This window comes from Coturnix japonica, chromosome 11, assembly GCF_054131305.1.
Source record: "Coturnix japonica strain WE chromosome 11, WE-NBRP24, whole genome shotgun sequence".
NCBI classification, from domain to species: Eukaryota; Metazoa; Chordata; class Aves; order Galliformes; family Phasianidae; genus Coturnix; species Coturnix japonica.
In genome coordinates, this window is record NC_140673.1 from 16,318,074 (window position 1) to 16,337,107 (window position 19,034).

The 19,034-nt window shown below is 56.4% G+C and overlaps 3 long non-coding RNA genes across 3 annotated transcripts; all 3 read left to right on the plus strand.

Moving 5' to 3' along the window:
- The first annotated feature begins 3,401 nt into the window (after positions 1 to 3,401).
- On the plus strand, positions 3,402 to 6,901 carry LOC146759032 (uncharacterized). Its single transcript, XR_014933002.1, has 3 exons — positions 3,402 to 3,540; positions 4,637 to 6,566; positions 6,750 to 6,901. It is a non-coding gene; the product is annotated as an uncharacterized LOC146759032 (long non-coding RNA).
- Positions 6,902 to 9,197: 2,296 nt separating this feature from the next.
- Positions 9,198 to 11,513, plus strand: LOC146759033 (uncharacterized). The gene is made up of 2 exons (XR_014933003.1): positions 9,198 to 11,178; positions 11,362 to 11,513. It is a non-coding gene; the product is annotated as an uncharacterized LOC146759033 (long non-coding RNA).
- Positions 11,514 to 17,355: 5,842 nt separating this feature from the next.
- LOC146759034 (uncharacterized) lies at positions 17,356 to 18,431 on the plus strand. The gene is made up of 2 exons (XR_014933004.1): positions 17,356 to 18,096; positions 18,280 to 18,431. It is a non-coding gene; the product is annotated as an uncharacterized LOC146759034 (long non-coding RNA).
- The last annotated feature ends 603 nt before the right edge of the window (positions 18,432 to 19,034 follow it).

Consider the following 19,034-nt stretch of genomic DNA (forward strand, 5'->3'; position numbering starts at 1 on the left):
CTACTGCAGGCAGTGAGCTCCTAATGACTCCCAAGCACCACCTCTGTGGTACTATTACTAGCAGAGCTGCTTACCTGTTTGATCTGATTCTTATCGCATTTGTCCTCACTGCAGCCTAAAACAAAGTATCAGAGAAAAACAGAATCCTAAGGTAGCCCCTCGCTGCTTTTCAGCCTAGCAGCACCACAGTCAGACAAAGGAGCAGAACCCTACTCCAGCTCCTGCAAGCAGGAAAATCCCTCGTGGCTTCCAGTAGCCTGCAGTGGAGCTTAAGAGGCTTAGGGAGCAGGCCCCGCCCCGAGCTCCTATCGTAGCACCTGTGAGTCATTGCTTCGTTAGGGCCGGCTCAGGGTCCTGACACGTTACGCAGGTGGATTCTAGATCTCGATTATGGACTTAAATTACACTTTAAGTTAAAGTTTTTTATGCACTTCTCCTTTTGACTTCATTTTTGGGTTCATTAATAAATTCAACAATTGTACTTAATTCAAACGAATCACTTTGCATTTGACACAAATGGAATGATAGAGAAACATGCTTCCAAAGAATGTCCCTAGCCTTCATGGTTCCAAGGAGCCCCACGTCCACTCCACTTTCTCTTTCCCCTCAAACAGAGAAGGGGGAAAAAAAGTTAGTCAAACCTTTGAAGCAGAGCTTTACAAACAGTCCTCTACAGCGTTGCTCAGAATTATGTTCACACATCATATAAATCAGTAGGAAGAATTTCAGTGAGACTTTAATTATCTCTTGTTAAGGAACACGGGTACTACGTAAAGACTTCAATGATGAAGTTCACTTTACGCAGCAGTTTTGTTCTTCATTTAAAATCCTGAAAGTTGGATTGCTGAGAGTCGTATCACAGAGCTTACAACGCTTTGTGTGAGCTGTTGCTCCTTTATGAATGGTAGCATATTCTGATCAATGAAACAGTGAACTTCCAGTTTTTGAACTGGCTAAAGAAAAATGATTATAAACATCATCCTGTATGAAAACAGTTTTGGGAACAGCCTGTGAGAACATTTGCCTACTGTTTTTCTCCCAGAGCTATCTAGTTGATGTGTTTGTAAACGACACCCATTGGTCACTAGTGCATAGGACTGTGTGGCTTGTAGATGAATTCTTTACAAGCATCCCTTGCTTTCAGAACCTGTTGTCTGTGAGCGGGCGTGTGCTCAAAGGAAAGAGATCCTGGGCTATAGAACCCCGCCGAGACACGTGAAGTTGCCGGAGGGTTCCTCTTAAACCTCTTTGTGCCTAGAAATTACCATGTGATTTAAAGCCACCAAAAGCTGCACTGAGCGAAACAGAATGGGCTCCTTAGGCCTTTCATAAGGTGTTCAGATTTTTTGGAGCATATTGTTGTTACTAAGTCACTACTTAAGAAAGAGGAGAAAGGTTCATAACAATTTCTATTTGAACTGCAGTGAAAGGCCAGTTCCACCTAGTAAGAAGTAGCAGATGCATTTGTGTAGCATGATTTTGTGTCCCTAACTTAGGTTTTAAAAGCATCCTTTTTGAAATCCGTGTGCATTTAAATATAATAAAAAATACACAAATGAGACAAGTTAAGAGTTTTTCTTTGTTAATGTACACATAAAATGACCGATCTTTTACAGTAATTAGCTCAAGCAAGAAAATAGCTCTTTAAAAAAAAAAAAAATTAAAAAAAATTACTTTTTTATTTAATTTTGCCAGGAATAACTGATTAAACAGTGTGTGTACAGAGAGTTCTCTGACTGCCCTTGCATTCTACAACAATCTTTGGGACAAAAGGAGTGTTGGGAGGAAATAAACGACCCCCAAGAACTAACAATGGGCCATCAGAGTGCTAGAAGGACTCTAGATTACATTGAAAACTGGCAATTAAGGCTACATCTGTTAGGCAGACATTGGTGGTGGATGGGTTAATGAATTTGGGGACTTATTAATGAGAATGTAATACACGTGAAAATGTGACCTGTTTAAGAAGGATCAACTGGTGGAGCATTCCTGGAGAGTTATCCCGATACTAGCCCAGCCTTGCCAATAAAGAATACCTTACTTAAGGGTAACAAAACTCATTGATTACATTAACTCAGAAAACTGCATTACCAAATGAAAAAACACGTCTCCGTTTCAAGCAGTGAGTTCTCAATCATTTTTTATTGAGAGCTTAGTGACACAGGCTATTTTAAGTAGTTTAACCTCAGCTTTACTTGGGATGTGCATAATAATAACCAGCTTTATTCATGCTACCACGGTCTTGGGGAAAAAAAAAAAAAAAAAAAAAAAAGTATAGAGTGGAAGAGTGTGCCTATACTGAGGTTCATATATTCATGATAACAAATGTATAAGCAATGTGATTGCTTATATATACAGCTTAGAAAAGCTGTTTTCATTTCCCTTCTTTGGTTCCATAGCTGTATTTCAGAGTTTGTAACTAAAATTAGGCAGATTGCTTTCAAGTCCATGTGTAAGAGAGCTAGGCATTAAAAATATTGTACTATGTTTTTCCTCAATTTTGCCCTGGGGAACAAGACTGTTCATCCACTAAAGCTGACACTGAAAGTTTCAGAGCTATCACATATGGATTCCTTTTGCTTAGCTAATATATTGGTTCTTAAACTAATGTGCTGATCCCTACTGCCATTTTCTTTTTGAGGATTAAAATGTTTATATCCTAATCTTCACCGCTGTTGACTTTTCAAATGTAGAGATACATCTCCAACATTCACTAATGCAACAAGCAAGGATACGTACACACTATCCCACAGATAACTTCAACCATTTGAATTTGGGAAGCCAGGAAGTCATTTTGTTTCAGCAAACTGTATCAAGTAAGCCAAGATGACATATTTCAGTTTGGTGCCGTATATGCAAGTGTTTCTCTTCTACCACTCTGATGTACATACACACAGCCACTAGTACTTGATACTGTATTAATCCCGCCTTGTGTGGTTAACAATGTATCTAAAGCCATTCTATTTTACACTCCCTTAGCCACCCTGGCTAAGCTTTGGACTTCTTCAAGGGCAATGCTAGTATTCTAAAGCTTTAATTTCTAGGGATTTTGCCTGTAGGGGCAGAGATGTGAGGCATCAAATAGCAGAATTCCTAAAAAATAAAAATAAATAATATATATATGTGTGTATTTAATTGCACTTGTGGACAGCTACTGCTCTGGAAGAAACACCTGATGTTTACCAGAATGGTAAAAGAAACATTGAAAGTGAATAAATGATTCCACAGCTCAGTCAAGGTGGGGTTGTGAGGTGATGGCACCTGTGAGGGGCACTGACCTTCAGCTGACCCCGGCCCGGCCACCTCAGGTGGAAAGGGCGGGAAGGCTGAGGTGAGGAAAAAAAAAGAGGCGGGAAGAGAAAAGGGCGGGAAGAGAAAGCGGCGTTCTGAGCTCCTATTGGCTGACGGGCGTCAGGGAAACTTATATAAGGCGCATGGGCGGGAAGGTGCGCTTCAGGTATTTACCTCAGAGCACTCGAAGAAGCTGGATGCTGCGACGGAAAGGCAGCGGGCGGACTCCAAGCAGCCTCCTGGGACGAGGTAAGGAGTGGGACGGCTGGTGTGTAGTGGGGCTGAGGGGCGGCTGGGAGCAGTGGATGCGGATGCCAAGCGCGATGTGTTGGGAACGACGATTCGGAGAAAGGACTCTGAGGGGGGGCGCCGGTTCGGAAAGCGGGGCCTCCGGCGGCTTGAGGGAAGGGGGCGGTCGGCCGGAGCCGGGACCTCCGACGGCTTGGGATGGGGGGGTGGCCGGCCGGAGCGGGATCTCTGACGGCTTGTGGCGCGGAGTGGCCGGCCGGAGCGGGGCCTCCGACGGCTTGGGGTGGGTGGGGAGAGGAGCGGCAAGAGAGAGGCCTCCGACGGCTTGCGGGGAGGGAGGAGTGGCCGGCAGGAGCAGGACCTTCGACGGCTTTAGGCGAGGGGGCGGCGGCGGCCGGCCGGACTGGGGCGTCCGACGGTTTGTGTGGGGCGCCCGGCCGGAGCGGGCCGTCCGACGGCTTTGGCGGGAAGGGGGGGGAGGTGTGGTGGCAGCCCGTAGTGCGGCCTCCGACAGCTTTGGCTGGTAAGGGGGCCGGCCGGAGCGGGTCATCCGACCGCTTGGGGAGAGGTGTTAAGGGGCCGGCCGGAGCGGGGCCCACATGGCACATCCATGAAGGTGCTACGGGACAACAAGAAGAAGAAATAATAAAACAGTTTTTCTCATGACTGGTGTGATGCTCTCTAAGGATTTCTTTTCGGTTTATAACACAAGGCTGGGAGGAATAGGGCTCAAGTTAAGAGAAACGTTTAGGACAAGAAAGAAAAAGCTCTGCAGCAGTGTTGAAGTATTTAAGAAAATGAATGTGATGGAAAAGCTTTGAGAGAAAAGAAAAGGTAGGTTGCTCTGCAGATAAACTAAGTAATGAACATAAAGTTATGATTCCTACAATGGGGCAATACATGGCATTAGATACTGAGTGTTGTCAGTCCCTCATCTTAATTAAGGAACTGTGCCTCAGCCACCTGTAGAGCTATGCCCAGCTTTGCCTGTATTTCAGAAGGTAGTGGTGCTAGCAGGTGCTATAAGTAGTGGCAGCTGGAATGAACTGGGAAGAAAAGTGGGTGGGGTGGAATGTTGCCATGCCTCATATTTCAGGATCTGCTGCTGGAGAAAGAAGACGAGGTGCTGGAAGCTGAAAGGAAGGAAAAATGAAGAAGAGGAGTCAGAAGCCTGCCAAAGCAGGGGGGAAAGAGAAAGGCATTCTGGGCAAAGCACCTCCCTGTTAGCAGGGGCATAGTCACATTTGAATTGAACGTTGCCAGCGCCTTGGGTGACCAGGCCGGCTTTGTGCTGGGCGACCTCCCTGTAAGCAGGGTTTGGGTCTTTGATGTAGTTGGTCTTTTACCTTGTTGCTCCTATGGCTGCCTGGGGAGTGTGGCCCCCTGTAAGGAGGGTGAGAGCCACCTCTCCGCACCTGAGTGGGAAACGGAGCCCGCCGGACCCCGAGGCCACCCTGTAATCAGGGTTTGGGCCTTTTCCCTGCCCCTGCTCCCCCGGCCCCGCAGTGCCATTGCCTGCTGGTGGCCTGACAGCGTGCCAGCCCTGTACTCGGGGTGTGTGGCACGGCATTTGGCCTTTGTCCTTACTTGAGAAGCCCCTTGGCACGTTGAGGTCTGTGGCCTCCGTGCAGCCCTGGAACAGGCCACAGGCTCTTGTGTGTTGCTCGTGGGTGTGGGTTTATTCCTAGGCGTTGGCTGCACTGCGTTGTCCTTCCCTTCTGGAAAGTTGCATCTGTGTGTGTGTGTCCCCCTTCCCTGTTTGCGTTGTGGAGTGAGCGTGTGAGTGTGCTTTCCTTTTAGGCCCCCACAGAGATGGCTGCAGCTTAGCTTTGACTTCCCAGGGGGGAATGGAGGACTTGGTTGCATGCCTTTAGGGGAGGGGGAGGGGGGGCTCTTGCCCCCCATCTTAGTCCCACGAGCGCTGCAATTGTCCTGTCTGCCTGTCTCCTTTTTTTCTTAGTAGAGATCTGAGCCATGGGTAGCTCCGTGGCTGAGGCCGCCCTGTATCCAGGGCTTGAGCCTGTCCTTGCACGGCCGCCTGTTCTGCTGGTGGCGTGATGGCCCCGTACTCGAGGTGTGTGTCACAAGCTGTGGTGCCCTGAGTCCCCCAAGCGGCCCGCCCCCCCCTGTAACCAGGGCTGGGGAGGCTGCAGCGTTGCAGCCGGCTGCTTTAGTCATCCAGCTGGTGGGGATGACCCCTCCCTGTCCCGTCAGAGGGTGCAGGTTGAGGTTCTGCTTTTGTGTAGGGTGACCTCCCCGCTCGGCGGGTCGAGGTTTTGTTCCCTGTGGTGCTAAAGATGTGGTGATGTTGTGATGTTCTGCTGCCGGGCGGGCCCGCCTGTAGCTCAGGCGTTGGTGGGAGCTGCGTGCTCCGCGGGGCTTCTTGATTTGATGATGGTGAGGTGTGGGGCGCCGTCCTGTAGGCAGGGCTGTGCGTGCCCCCTGTGCTTGGTGAGCTGTTTTCTGAGAGACCCCCTGTACTCAGGCGGGAATGCGGCCCCGGCCTTTCAGAGGCACGGGGCTGCGAGATGTGGGGTTGGGCTTGTGCCCTCCCTGGAATAATCGGGTCTAGGATCCTGATCCCCCGGCCTTTGGCCTTGTCGCCCCGCTGCCTGGCGGCTGAGAGTTGTTCCTGCCGCTGGGGGGAAAACCGGGCTCTGTGGCTCCAGGGGTGTTGTCGGCCCGCCTGTAATCAGGGTCTGGGTACATGAGCCTTTATGCTCTGCTGGCAGCCTTTGTGGGGTGACCGTCCCCGTTAGCGGGGTGCGTGTCTAGGTGGCCCCAGAGTGGGAGAGAAGGAGCCTCCCTCGGCCATAGGGATGGGGGCTGCCCTGTAAGTCAGGGAGCGGCTGTGCCCCCGAGTCCCAGGCCCTTTGCGATGGTGGCAGTGGCTGAGGGTCACCTGTAAGCAGGGAAGCAGACTCCTTTGGCCGCTGCTTTTTGTGTGCCCAGCTCCATTTGCCCAGTCTGCCCGCCTCCGCGATCCCCTGCAGCGCCGGCTGGAGCCTTCGCAGCGCGCCAGTGAGGTGAGAAAAGCAGCTCTAAGTAGTTTTGGCTGGAACGGACTGGGGAGGAGGGCGATGCACGGACTTGCCCCTTGGCTGGGCAGTCTTGTGCGGTTTTCCTTTGGTACGTTGGGTTTCCCCGCTTCCTTCAGGTGGCGGGTTTGCTGCTACTCGGGTCTAATGGTGTTGTGCCTTGTATTTCAGGATCTGCTGCTGGAGAAAGAAGACGCAGTGCGAGGAGGAAGAGGAAGAGGAGGAAGAAGAAAAAGGAGGAGGAGGAAGAGGAGGAAGAAGAAAAAGGAGGAAGAGGAGGAAGAGGAGGAAGATGAGGAGGAGAAAGAGGAAGAGGAGGAAGAGGGGGAAGAAGAAAAAGGAGGAAGAGGAAGAAGAGGAAAATGAGGAGGAGAAAGAGGAGGAAGAGGGGGAAGAAGAAAAAGGAGGAAGAAGAAGAGGAGGAAGAGGAGTCAGAAGCCTGCCAAAGCAGGGGGGAAAGAGAAAGGCATTCTGGGCAAAGCACCTCCCTGTTAGCAGGGGCATAGTCACATTTGAATTGAACGTTGCCAGCGCCTTGGGTGACCAGGCCGGCTTTGTGCTGGGCGACCTCCCTGTAAGCAGGGTTTGGGTCTTTGATGTAGTTGGTCTTTTACCTTGTTGCTCCTATGGCTGCCTGGGGAGTGTGGCCCCCTGTAAGGAGGGTGAGAGCCACCTCTCCGCACCTGAGTGGGAAACGGAGCCCGCCGGACCCCGAGGCCACCCTGTAATCAGGGTTTGGGCCTTTTCCCTGCCCCTGCTCCCCCGGCCCCGCAGTGCCGTTGCCTGCTGGTGGCCTGACAGCGTGCCAGCCCTGTACTCGGGGTGTGTGGCACGGCATTTGGCCTTTGTCCTTACTTGAGAAGCCCCTTGGCACGTTGAGGTCTGTGGCCTCCGTGCAGCCCTGGAACAGGCCACAGGCTCTTGTGTGTTGCTCGTGGGTGTGGGTTTATTCCTAGGCGTTGGCTGCACTGCGTTGTCCTTCCCTTCTGGAAAGTTGCATCTGTGTGTGTGTGTCCCCCTTCCCTGTTTGCGTTGTGGAGTGAGCGTGTGAGTGTGCTTTCCTTTTAGGCCCCCACAGAGATGGCTGCAGCTTAGCTTTGACTTCCCAGGGGGGAATGGAGGACTTGGTTGCATGCCTTTAGGGGAGGGGGAGGGGGGGCTCTTGCCCCCCATCTTAGTCCCACGAGCGCTGCAATTGTCCTGTCTGCCTGTCTCCTTTTTTTCTTAGTAGAGATCTGAGCCATGGGTAGCTCCGTGGCTGAGGCCGCCCTGTATCCAGGGCTTGAGCCTGTCCTTGCACGGCCGCCTGTTCTGCTGGTGGCGTGATGGCCCCGTACTCGAGGTGTGTGTCACAAGCTGTGGTGCCCTGAGTCCCCCAAGCGGCCCGCCCCCCCCTGTAACCAGGGCTGGGGAGGCTGCAGCGTTGCAGCCGGCTGCTTTAGTCATCCAGCTGGTGGGGATGACCCCTCCCTGTCCCGTCAGAGGGTGCAGGTTGAGGTTCTGCTTTTGTGTAGGGTGACCTCCCCGCTCGGCGGGTCGAGGTTTTGTTCCCTGTGGTGCTAAAGATGTGGTGATGTTGTGATGTTCTGCTGCCGGGCGGGCCCGCCTGTAGCTCAGGCGTTGGTGGGAGCTGCGTGCTCCGCGGGGCTTCTTGATTTGATGATGGTGAGGTGTGGGGCGCCGTCCTGTAGGCAGGGCTGTGCGTGCCCCCTGTGCTTGGTGAGCTGTTTTCTGAGAGACCCCCTGTACTCAGGCGGGAATGCGGCCCCGGCCTTTCAGAGGCACGGGGCTGCGAGATGTGGGGTTGGGCTTGTGCCCTCCCTGGAATAATCGGGTCTAGGATCCTGATCCCCCGGCCTTTGGCCTTGTCGCCCCGCTGCCTGGCGGCTGAGAGTTGTTCCTGCCGCTGGGGGGAAAACCGGGCTCTGTGGCTCCAGGGGTGTTGTCGGCCCGCCTGTAATCAGGGTCTGGGTACATGAGCCTTTATGCTCTGCTGGCAGCCTTTGTGGGGTGACCGTCCCCGTTAGCGGGGTGCGTGTCTAGGTGGCCCCAGAGTGGGAGAGAAGGAGCCTCCCTCGGCCATAGGGATGGGGGCTGCCCTGTAAGTCAGGGAGCGGCTGTGCCCCCGAGTCCCAGGCCCTTTGCGATGGTGGCAGTGGCTGAGGGTCACCTGTAAGCAGGGAAGCAGACTCCTTTGGCCGCTGCTTTTTGTGTGCCCAGCTCCATTTGCCCAGTCTGCCCGCCTCCGCGATCCCCTGCAGCGCCGGCTGGAGCCTTCGCAGCGCGCCAGTGAGGTGAGAAAAGCAGCTCTAAGTAGTTTTGGCTGGAACGGACTGGGGAGGAGGGCGATGCACGGACTTGCCCCTTGGCTGGGCAGTCTTGTGCGGTTTTCCTTTGGTACGTTGGGTTTCCCCGCTTCCTTCAGGTGGCGGGTTTGCTGCTACTCGGGTCTAATGGTGTTGTGCCTTGTATTTCAGGATCTGCTGCTGGAGAAAGAAGACGCAGTGCGAGGAGGAAGAGGAAGAGGAGGAAGAAGAAAAAGGAGGAGGAGGAAGAGGAGGAAGAAGAAAAAGGAGGAAGAGGAGGAAGAGGAGGAAGATGAGGAGGAGAAAGAGGAAGAGGAGGAAGAGGGGGAAGAAGAAAAAGGAGGAAGAGGAAGAAGAGGAAAATGAGGAGGAGAAAGAGGAGGAAGAGGGGGAAGAAGAAAAAGGAGGAAGAAGAAGAGGAGGAAGAGGAGTCAGAAGCCTGCCAAAGCAGGGGGGAAAGAGAAAGGCATTCTGGGCAAAGCACCTCCCTGTTAGCAGGGGCATAGTCACATTTGAATTGAACGTTGCCAGCGCCTTGGGTGACCAGGCCGGCTTTGTGCTGGGCGACCTCCCTGTAAGCAGGGTTTGGGTCTTTGATGTAGTTGGTCTTTTACCTTGTTGCTCCTATGGCTGCCTGGGGAGTGTGGCCCCCTGTAAGGAGGGTGAGAGCCACCTCTCCGCACCTGAGTGGGAAACGGAGCCCGCCGGACCCCGAGGCCACCCTGTAATCAGGGTTTGGGCCTTTTCCCTGCCCCTGCTCCCCCGGCCCCGCAGTGCCGTTGCCTGCTGGTGGCCTGACAGCGTGCCAGCCCTGTACTCGGGGTGTGTGGCACGGCATTTGGCCTTTGTCCTTACTTGAGAAGCCCCTTGGCACGTTGAGGTCTGTGGCCTCCGTGCAGCCCTGGAACAGGCCACAGGCTCTTGTGTGTTGCTCGTGGGTGTGGGTTTATTCCTAGGCGTTGGCTGCACTGCGTTGTCCTTCCCTTCTGGAAAGTTGCATCTGTGTGTGTGTGTCCCCCTTCCCTGTTTGCGTTGTGGAGTGAGCGTGTGAGTGTGCTTTCCTTTTAGGCCCCCACAGAGATGGCTGCAGCTTAGCTTTGACTTCCCAGGGGGGAATGGAGGACTTGGTTGCATGCCTTTAGGGGAGGGGGAGGGGGGGCTCTTGCCCCCCATCTTAGTCCCACGAGCGCTGCAATTGTCCTGTCTGCCTGTCTCCTTTTTTTCTTAGTAGAGATCTGAGCCATGGGTAGCTCCGTGGCTGAGGCCGCCCTGTATCCAGGGCTTGAGCCTGTCCTTGCACGGCCGCCTGTTCTGCTGGTGGCGTGATGGCCCCGTACTCGAGGTGTGTGTCACAAGCTGTGGTGCCCTGAGTCCCCCAAGCGGCCCGCCCCCCCCTGTAACCAGGGCTGGGGAGGCTGCAGCGTTGCAGCCGGCTGCTTTAGTCATCCAGCTGGTGGGGATGACCCCTCCCTGTCCCGTCAGAGGGTGCAGGTTGAGGTTCTGCTTTTGTGTAGGGTGACCTCCCCGCTCGGCGGGTCGAGGTTTTGTTCCCTGTGGTGCTAAAGATGTGGTGATGTTGTGATGTTCTGCTGCCGGGCGGGCCCGCCTGTAGCTCAGGCGTTGGTGGGAGCTGCGTGCTCCGCGGGGCTTCTTGATTTGATGATGGTGAGGTGTGGGGCGCCGTCCTGTAGGCAGGGCTGTGCGTGCCCCCTGTGCTTGGTGAGCTGTTTTCTGAGAGACCCCCTGTACTCAGGCGGGAATGCGGCCCCGGCCTTTCAGAGGCACGGGGCTGCGAGATGTGGGGTTGGGCTTGTGCCCTCCCTGGAATAATCGGGTCTAGGATCCTGATCCCCCGGCCTTTGGCCTTGTCGCCCCGCTGCCTGGCGGCTGAGAGTTGTTCCTGCCGCTGGGGGGAAAACCGGGCTCTGTGGCTCCAGGGGTGTTGTCGGCCCGCCTGTAATCAGGGTCTGGGTACATGAGCCTTTATGCTCTGCTGGCAGCCTTTGTGGGGTGACCGTCCCCGTTAGCGGGGTGCGTGTCTAGGTGGCCCCAGAGTGGGAGAGAAGGAGCCTCCCTCGGCCATAGGGATGGGGGCTGCCCTGTAAGTCAGGGAGCGGCTGTGCCCCCGAGTCCCAGGCCCTTTGCGATGGTGGCAGTGGCTGAGGGTCACCTGTAAGCAGGGAAGCAGACTCCTTTGGCCGCTGCTTTTTGTGTGCCCAGCTCCATTTGCCCAGTCTGCCCGCCTCCGCGATCCCCTGCAGCGCCGGCTGGAGCCTTCGCAGCGCGCCAGTGAGGTGAGAAAAGCAGCTCTAAGTAGTTTTGGCTGGAACGGACTGGGGAGGAGGGCGATGCACGGACTTGCCCCTTGGCTGGGCAGTCTTGTGCGGTTTTCCTTTGGTACGTTGGGTTTCCCCGCTTCCTTCAGGTGGCGGGTTTGCTGCTACTCGGGTCTAATGGTGTTGTGCCTTGTATTTCAGGATCTGCTGCTGGAGAAAGAAGACGCAGTGCGAGGAGGAAGAGGAAGAGGAGGAAGAAGAAAAAGGAGGAGGAGGAAGAGGAGGAAGAAGAAAAAGGAGGAAGAGGAGGAAGAGGAGGAAGATGAGGAGGAGAAAGAGGAAGAGGAGGAAGAGGGGGAAGAAGAAAAAGGAGGAAGAGGAAGAAGAGGAAAATGAGGAGGAGAAAGAGGAGGAAGAGGGGGAAGAAGAAAAAGGAGGAAGAAGAAGAGGAGGAAGAGGAGTCAGAAGCCTGCCAAAGCAGGGGGGAAAGAGAAAGGCATTCTGGGCAAAGCACCTCCCTGTTAGCAGGGGCATAGTCACATTTGAATTGAACGTTGCCAGCGCCTTGGGTGACCAGGCCGGCTTTGTGCTGGGCGACCTCCCTGTAAGCAGGGTTTGGGTCTTTGATGTAGTTGGTCTTTTACCTTGTTGCTCCTATGGCTGCCTGGGGAGTGTGGCCCCCTGTAAGGAGGGTGAGAGCCACCTCTCCGCACCTGAGTGGGAAACGGAGCCCGCCGGACCCCGAGGCCACCCTGTAATCAGGGTTTGGGCCTTTTCCCTGCCCCTGCTCCCCCGGCCCCGCAGTGCCGTTGCCTGCTGGTGGCCTGACAGCGTGCCAGCCCTGTACTCGGGGTGTGCGGCACGGCATTTGGCCTTTGTCCTTACTTGAGAAGCCCCTTGGCACGTTGAGGTCTGTGGCCTCCGTGCAGCCCTGGAACAGGCCACAGGCTCTTGTGTGTTGCTCGTGGGTGTGGGTTTATTCCTAGGCGTTGGCTGCACTGCGTTGTCCTTCCCTTCTGGAAAGTTGCATCTGTGTGTGTGTGTCCCCCTTCCCTGTTTGCGTTGTGGAGTGAGCGTGTGAGTGTGCTTTCCTTTTAGGCCCCCACAGAGATGGCTGCAGCTTAGCTTTGACTTCCCAGGGGGGAATGGAGGACTTGGTTGCATGCCTTTAGGGGAGGGGGAGGGGGGGCTCTTGCCCCCCATCTTAGTCCCACGAGCGCTGCAATTGTCCTGTCTGCCTGTCTCCTTTTTTTCTTAGTAGAGATCTGAGCCATGGGTAGCTCCGTGGCTGAGGCCACCCTGTATCCAGGGCTTGAGCCTGTCCTTGCCCGGCCGCCTGTTCTGCTGGTGGCGTGATGGCCCCGTACTCGAGGTGTGTGTCACAAGCTGTGGTGCCCTGAGTCCCCCAAGCGGCCCGCCCCCCCCTGTAACCAGGGCTGGGGAGGCTGCAGCGTTGCAGCCGGCTGCTTTAGTCATCCAGCTGGTGGGGATGACCCCTCCCTGTCCCGTCAGAGGGTGCAGGTTGAGGTTCTGCTTTTGTGTAGGGTGACCTCCCCGCTCGGCGGGTCGAGGTTTTGTTCCCTGTGGTGCTAAAGATGTGGTGATGTTGTGATGTTCTGCTGCCGGGCGGGCCCGCCTGTAGCTCAGGCGTTGGTGGGAGCTGCGTGCTCCGCGGGGCTTCTTGATTTGATGATGGTGAGGTGTGGGGCGCCGTCCTGTAGGCAGGGCTGTGCGTGCCCCCTGTGCTTGGTGAGCTGTTTTCTGAGAGACCCCCTGTACTCAGGCGGGAATGCGGCCCCGGCCTTTCAGAGGCACGGGGCTGCGAGATGTGGGGTTGGGCTTGTGCCCTCCCTGGAATAATCGGGTCTAGGATCCTGATCCCCCGGCCTTTGGCCTTGTCGCCCCGCTGCCTGGCGGCTGAGAGTTGTTCCTGCCGCTGGGGGGAAAACCGGGCTCTGTGGCTCCAGGGGTGTTGTCGGCCCGCCTGTAATCAGGGTCTGGGTACATGAGCCTTTATGCTCTGCTGGCAGCCTTTGTGGGGTGACCGTCCCCGTTAGCGGGGTGCGTGTCTAGGTGGCCCCAGAGTGGGAGAGAAGGAGCCTCCCTCGGCCATAGGGATGGGGGCTGCCCTGTAAGTCAGGGAGCGGCTGTGCCCCCGAGTCCCAGGCCCTTTGCGATGGTGGCAGTGGCTGAGGGTCACCTGTAAGCAGGGAAGCAGACTCCTTTGGCCGCTGCTTTTTGTGTGCCCAGCTCCATTTGCCCAGTCTGCCCGCCTCCGCGATCCCCTGCAGCGCCGGCTGGAGCCTTCGCAGCGCGCCAGTGAGGTGAGAAAAGCAGCTCTAAGTAGTTTTGGCTGGAACGGACTGGGGAGGAGGGCGATGCACGGACTTGCCCCTTGGCTGGGCAGTCTTGTGCGGTTTTCCTTTGGTACGTTGGGTTTCCCCGCTTCCTTCAGGTGGCGGGTTTGCTGCTACTCGGGTCTAATGGTGTTGTGCCTTGTATTTCAGGATCTGCTGCTGGAGAAAGAAGACGCAGTGCGAGGAGGAAGAGGAAGAGGAGGAAGAAGAAAAAGGAGGAGGAGGAAGAGGAGGAAGAAGAAAAAGGAGGAAGAGGAGGAAGAGGAGGAAGATGAGGAGGAGAAAGAGGAAGAGGAGGAAGAGGGGGAAGAAGAAAAAGGAGGAAGAGGAAGAAGAGGAAAATGAGGAGGAGAAAGAGGAGGAAGAGGGGGAAGAAGAAAAAGGAGGAAGAAGAAGAGGAGGAAGAGGAGTCAGAAGCCTGCCAAAGCAGGGGGGAAAGAGAAAGGCATTCTGGGCAAAGCACCTCCCTGTTAGCAGGGGCATAGTCACATTTGAATTGAACGTTGCCAGCGCCTTGGGTGACCAGGCCGGCTTTGTGCTGGGCGACCTCCCTGTAAGCAGGGTTTGGGTCTTTGATGTAGTTGGTCTTTTACCTTGTTGCTCCTATGGCTGCCTGGGGAGTGTGGCCCCCTGTAAGGAGGGTGAGAGCCACCTCTCCGCACCTGAGTGGGAAACGGAGCCCGCCGGACCCCGAGGCCACCCTGTAATCAGGGTTTGGGCCTTTTCCCTGCCCCTGCTCCCCCGGCCCCGCAGTGCCGTTGCCTGCTGGTGGCCTGACAGCGTGCCAGCCCTGTACTCGGGGTGTGCGGCACGGCATTTGGCCTTTGTCCTTACTTGAGAAGCCCCTTGGCACGTTGAGGTCTGTGGCCTCCGTGCAGCCCTGGAACAGGCCACAGGCTCTTGTGTGTTGCTCGTGGGTGTGGGTTTATTCCTAGGCGTTGGCTGCACTGCGTTGTCCTTCCCTTCTGGAAAGTTGCATCTGTGTGTGTGTGTCCCCCTTCCCTGTTTGCGTTGTGGAGTGAGCGTGTGAGTGTGCTTTCCTTTTAGGCCCCCACAGAGATGGCTGCAGCTTAGCTTTGACTTCCCAGGGGGGAATGGAGGACTTGGTTGCATGCCTTTAGGGGAGGGGGAGGGGGGGCTCTTGCCCCCCATCTTAGTCCCACGAGCGCTGCAATTGTCCTGTCTGCCTGTCTCCTTTTTTTCTTAGTAGAGATCTGAGCCATGGGTAGCTCCGTGGCTGAGGCCACCCTGTATCCAGGGCTTGAGCCTGTCCTTGCCCGGCCGCCTGTTCTGCTGGTGGCGTGATGGCCCCGTACTCGAGGTGTGTGTCACAAGCTGTGGTGCCCTGAGTCCCCCAAGCGGCCCGCCCCCCCCTGTAACCAGGGCTGGGGAGGCTGCAGCGTTGCAGCCGGCTGCTTTAGTCATCCAGCTGGTGGGGATGACCCCTCCCTGTTCCGTCAGAGGGTGCAGGTTGAGGTTCTGCTTTTGTGTAGGGTGACCTCCCCGCTCGGCGGGTCGAGGTTTTGTTCCCTGTGGTGCTAAAGATGTGGTGATGTTGTGATGTTCTGCTGCCGGGCGGGCCCGCCTGTAGCTCAGGCGTTGGTGGGAGCTGCGTGCTCCGCGGGGCTTCTTGATTTGATGATGGTGAGGTGTGGGGCGCCGTCCTGTAGGCAGGGCTGTGCGTGCCCCCTGTGCTTGGTGAGCTGTTTTCTGAGAGACCCCCTGTACTCAGGCGGGAATGCGGCCCCGGCCTTTCAGAGGCACGGGGCTGCGAGATGTGGGGTTGGGCTTGTGCCCTCCCTGGAATAATCGGGTCTAGGATCCTGATCCCCCGGCCTTTGGCCTTGTCGCCCCGCTGCCTGGCGGCTGAGAGTTGTTCCTGCCGCTGGGGGGAAAACCGGGCTCTGTGGCTCCAGGGGTGTTGTCGGCCCGCCTGTAATCAGGGTCTGGGTACATGAGCCTTTATGCTCTGCTGGCAGCCTTTGTGGGGTGACCGTCCCCGTTAGCGGGGTGCGTGTCTAGGTGGCCCCAGAGTGGGAGAGAAGGAGCCTCCCTCGGCCATAGGGATGGGGGCTGCCCTGTAAGTCAGGGAGCGGCTGTGCCCCCGAGTCCCAGGCCCTTTTCGATGGTGGCAGTGGCTGAGGGTCACCTGTAAGCAGGGAAGCAGACTCCTTTGGCCGCTGCTTTTTGTGTGCCCAGCTCCATTTGCCCAGTCTGCCCGCCTCCGCGATCCCCTGCAGCGCCGGCTGGAGCCTTCGCAGCGCGCCAGTGAGGTGAGAAAAGCAGCTCTAAGTAGTTTTGGCTGGAACGGACTGGGGAGGAGGGCGATGCACGGACTTGCCCCTTGGCTGGGCAGTCTTGTGCGGTTTTCCTTTGGTACATTGGGTTTCCCCGCTTCCTTCAGGTGGCGGGTTTGCTGCTACTCGGGTCTAATGGTGTTGTGCCTTGTATTTCAGGATCTGCTGCTGGAGAAAGAAGACACAGTGCGAGGAGGAAGAGGAAGAGGAGGAAGAAGAAAAAGGAGGAGGAGGAAGAGGAGGAAGAAGAAAAAGGAGGAAGAGGAGGAAGAGGAGGAAGATGAGGAGGAGAAAGAGGAAGAGGAGGAAGAGGGGGAAGAAGAAAAAGGAGGAAGAGGAAGAAGAGGAAAATGAGGAGGAGAAAGAGGAGGAAGAGGGGGAAGAAGAAAAAGGAGGAAGAAGAAGAGGAGGAAGAGGAGTCAGAAGCCTGCCAAAGCAGGGGGGAAAGAGAAAGGCATTCTGGGCAAAGCACCTCCCTGTTAGCAGGGGCATAGTCACATTTGAATTGAACGTTGCCAGCGCCTTGGGTGACCAGGCCGGCTTTGTGCTGGGCGACCTCCCTGTAAGCAGGGTTTGGGTCTTTGATGTAGTTGGTCTTTTACCTTGTTGCTCCTATGGCTGCCTGGGGAGTGTGGCCCCCTGTAAGGAGGGTGAGAGCCACCTCTCCGCACCTGAGTGGGAAACGGAGCCCGCCGGACCCCGAGGCCACCCTGTAATCAGGGTTTGGGCCTTTTCCCTGCCCCTGCTCCCCCGGCCCCGCAGTGCCGTTGCCTGCTGGTGGCCTGACAGCGTGCCAGCCCTGTACTCGGGGTGTGTGGCACGGCATTTGGCCTTTGTCCTTACTTGAGAAGCCCCTTGGCACGTTGAGGTCTGTGGCCTCCGTGCAGCCCTGGAACAGGCCACAGGCTCTTGTGTGTTGCTCGTGGGTGTGGGTTTATTCCTAGGCGTTGGCTGCACTGCGTTGTCCTTCCCTTCTGGAAAGTTGCATCTGTGTGTGTGTGTCCCCCTTCCCTGTTTGCGTTGTGGAGTGAGCGTGTGAGTGTGCTTTCCTTTTAGGCCCCCACAGAGATGGCTGCAGCTTAGCTTTGACTTCCCAGGGGGGAATGGAGGACTTGGTTGCATGCCTTTAGGGGAGGGGGAGGGGGGGCTCTTGCCCCCCATCTTAGTCCCACGAGCGCTGCAATTGTCCTGTCTGCCTGTCTCCTTTTTTTCTTAGTAGAGATCTGAGCCATGGGTAGCTCCGTGGCTGAGGCCACCCTGTATCCAGGGCTTGAGCCTGTCCTTGCACGGCCGCCTGTTCTGCTGGTGGCGTGATGGCCCCGTACTCGAGGTGTGTGTCACAAGCTGTGGTGCCCTGAGTCCCCCAAGCGGCCCGCCCCCCCCTGTAACCAGGGCTGGGGAGGCTGCAGCGTTGCAGCCGGCTGCTTTAGTCATCCAGCTGGTGGGGATGACCCCTCCCTGTCCCGTCAGAGGGTGCAGGTTGAGGTTCTGCTTTTGTGTAGGGTGACCTCCCCGCTCGGCGGGTCGAGGTTTTGTTCCCTGTGGTGCTAAAGATGTGGTGATGTTGTGATGTTCTGCTGCCGGGCGGGCCCGCCTGTAGCTCAGGCGTTGGTGGGAGCTGCGTGCTCCGCGGGGCTTCTTGATTTGATGATGGTGAGGTGTGGGGCGCCGTCCTGTAGGCAGGGCTGTGCGTGCCCCCTGTGCTTGGTGAGCTGTTTTCTGAGAGACCCCCTGTACTCAGGCGGGAATGCGGCCCCGGCCTTTCAGAGGCACGGGGCTGCGAGATGTGGGGTTGGGCTTGTGCCCTCCCTGGAATAATCGGGTCTAGGATCCTGATCCCCCGGCCTTTGGCCTTGTCGCCCCGCTGCCTGGCGGCTGAGAGTTGTTCCTGCCGCTGGGGGGAAAACCGGGCTCTGTGGCTCCAGGGGTGTTGTCGGCCCGCCTGTAATCAGGGTCTGGGTACATGAGCCTTTATGCTCTGCTGGCAGCCTTTGTGGGGTGACCGTCCCCGTTAGCGGGGTGCGTGTCTAGGTGGCCCCAGAGTGGGAGAGAAGGAGCCTCCCTCGGCCATAGGGATGGGGGCTGCCCTGTAAGTCAGGGAGCGGCTGTGCCCCCGAGTCCCAGGCCCTTTGCGATGGTGGCAGTGGCTGAGGGTCACCTGTAAGCAGGGAAGCAGACTCCTTTGGCCGCTGCTTTTTGTGTGCCCAGCTCCATTTGCCCAGTCTGCCCGCCTCCGCGATCCCCTGCAGCGCCGGCTGGAGCCTTCGCAGCGCGCCAGTGAGGTGAGAAAAGCAGCTCTAAGTAGTTTTGGCTGGAACGGACTGGGGAGGAGGGCGATGCACGGACTTGCCCCTTGGCTGGGCAGTCTTGTGCGGTTTTCCTTTGGTACGTTGGGTTTCCCCGCTTCCTTCAGGTGGCGGGTTTGCTGCTACTCGGGTCTAATGGTGTTGTGCCTTGTATTTCAGGATCTGCTGCTGGAGAAAGAAGACGCAGTGCGAGGAGGAAGAGGAAGAGGAGGAAGAAGAAAAAGGAGGAGGAGGAAGAGGAGGAAGAAGAAAAAGGAGGAAGAGGAGGAAGAGGAGGAAGATGAGGAGGAGAAAGAGGAAGAGGAGGAAGAGGGGGAAGAAGAAAAAGGAGGAAGAGGAAGAAGAGGAAAATGAGGAGGAGAAAGAGGAGGAAGAGGGGGAAGAAGAAAAAGGAGGAAGAAGAAGAGGAGGAAGAGGAGTCAGAAGCCTGCCAAAGCAGGGGGGAAAGAGAAAGGCATTCTGGGCAAAGCACCTCCCTGTTAGCAGGGGCATAGTCACATTTGAATTGAACGTTGCCAGCGCCTTGGGTGACCAGGCCGGCTTTGTGCTGGGCGACCTCCCTGTAAGCAGGGTTTGGGTCTTTGATGTAGTTGGTCTTTTACCTTGTTGCTCCTATGGCTGCCTGGGGAGTGTGGCCCCCTGTAAGGAGGGTGAGAGCCACCTCTCCGCACCTGAGTGGGAAACGGAGCCCGCCGGACCCCGAGGCCACCCTGTAATCAGGGTTTGGGCCTTTTCCCTGCCCCTGCTCCCCCGGCCCCGCAGTGCCGTTGCCTGCTGGTGGCCTGACAGCGTGCCAGCCCTGTACTCGGGGTGTGTGGCACGGCATTTGGCCTTTGTCCTTACTTGAGAAGCCCCTTGGCACGTTGAGGTCTGTGGCCTCCGTGCAGCCCTGGAACAGGCCACAGGCTCTTGTG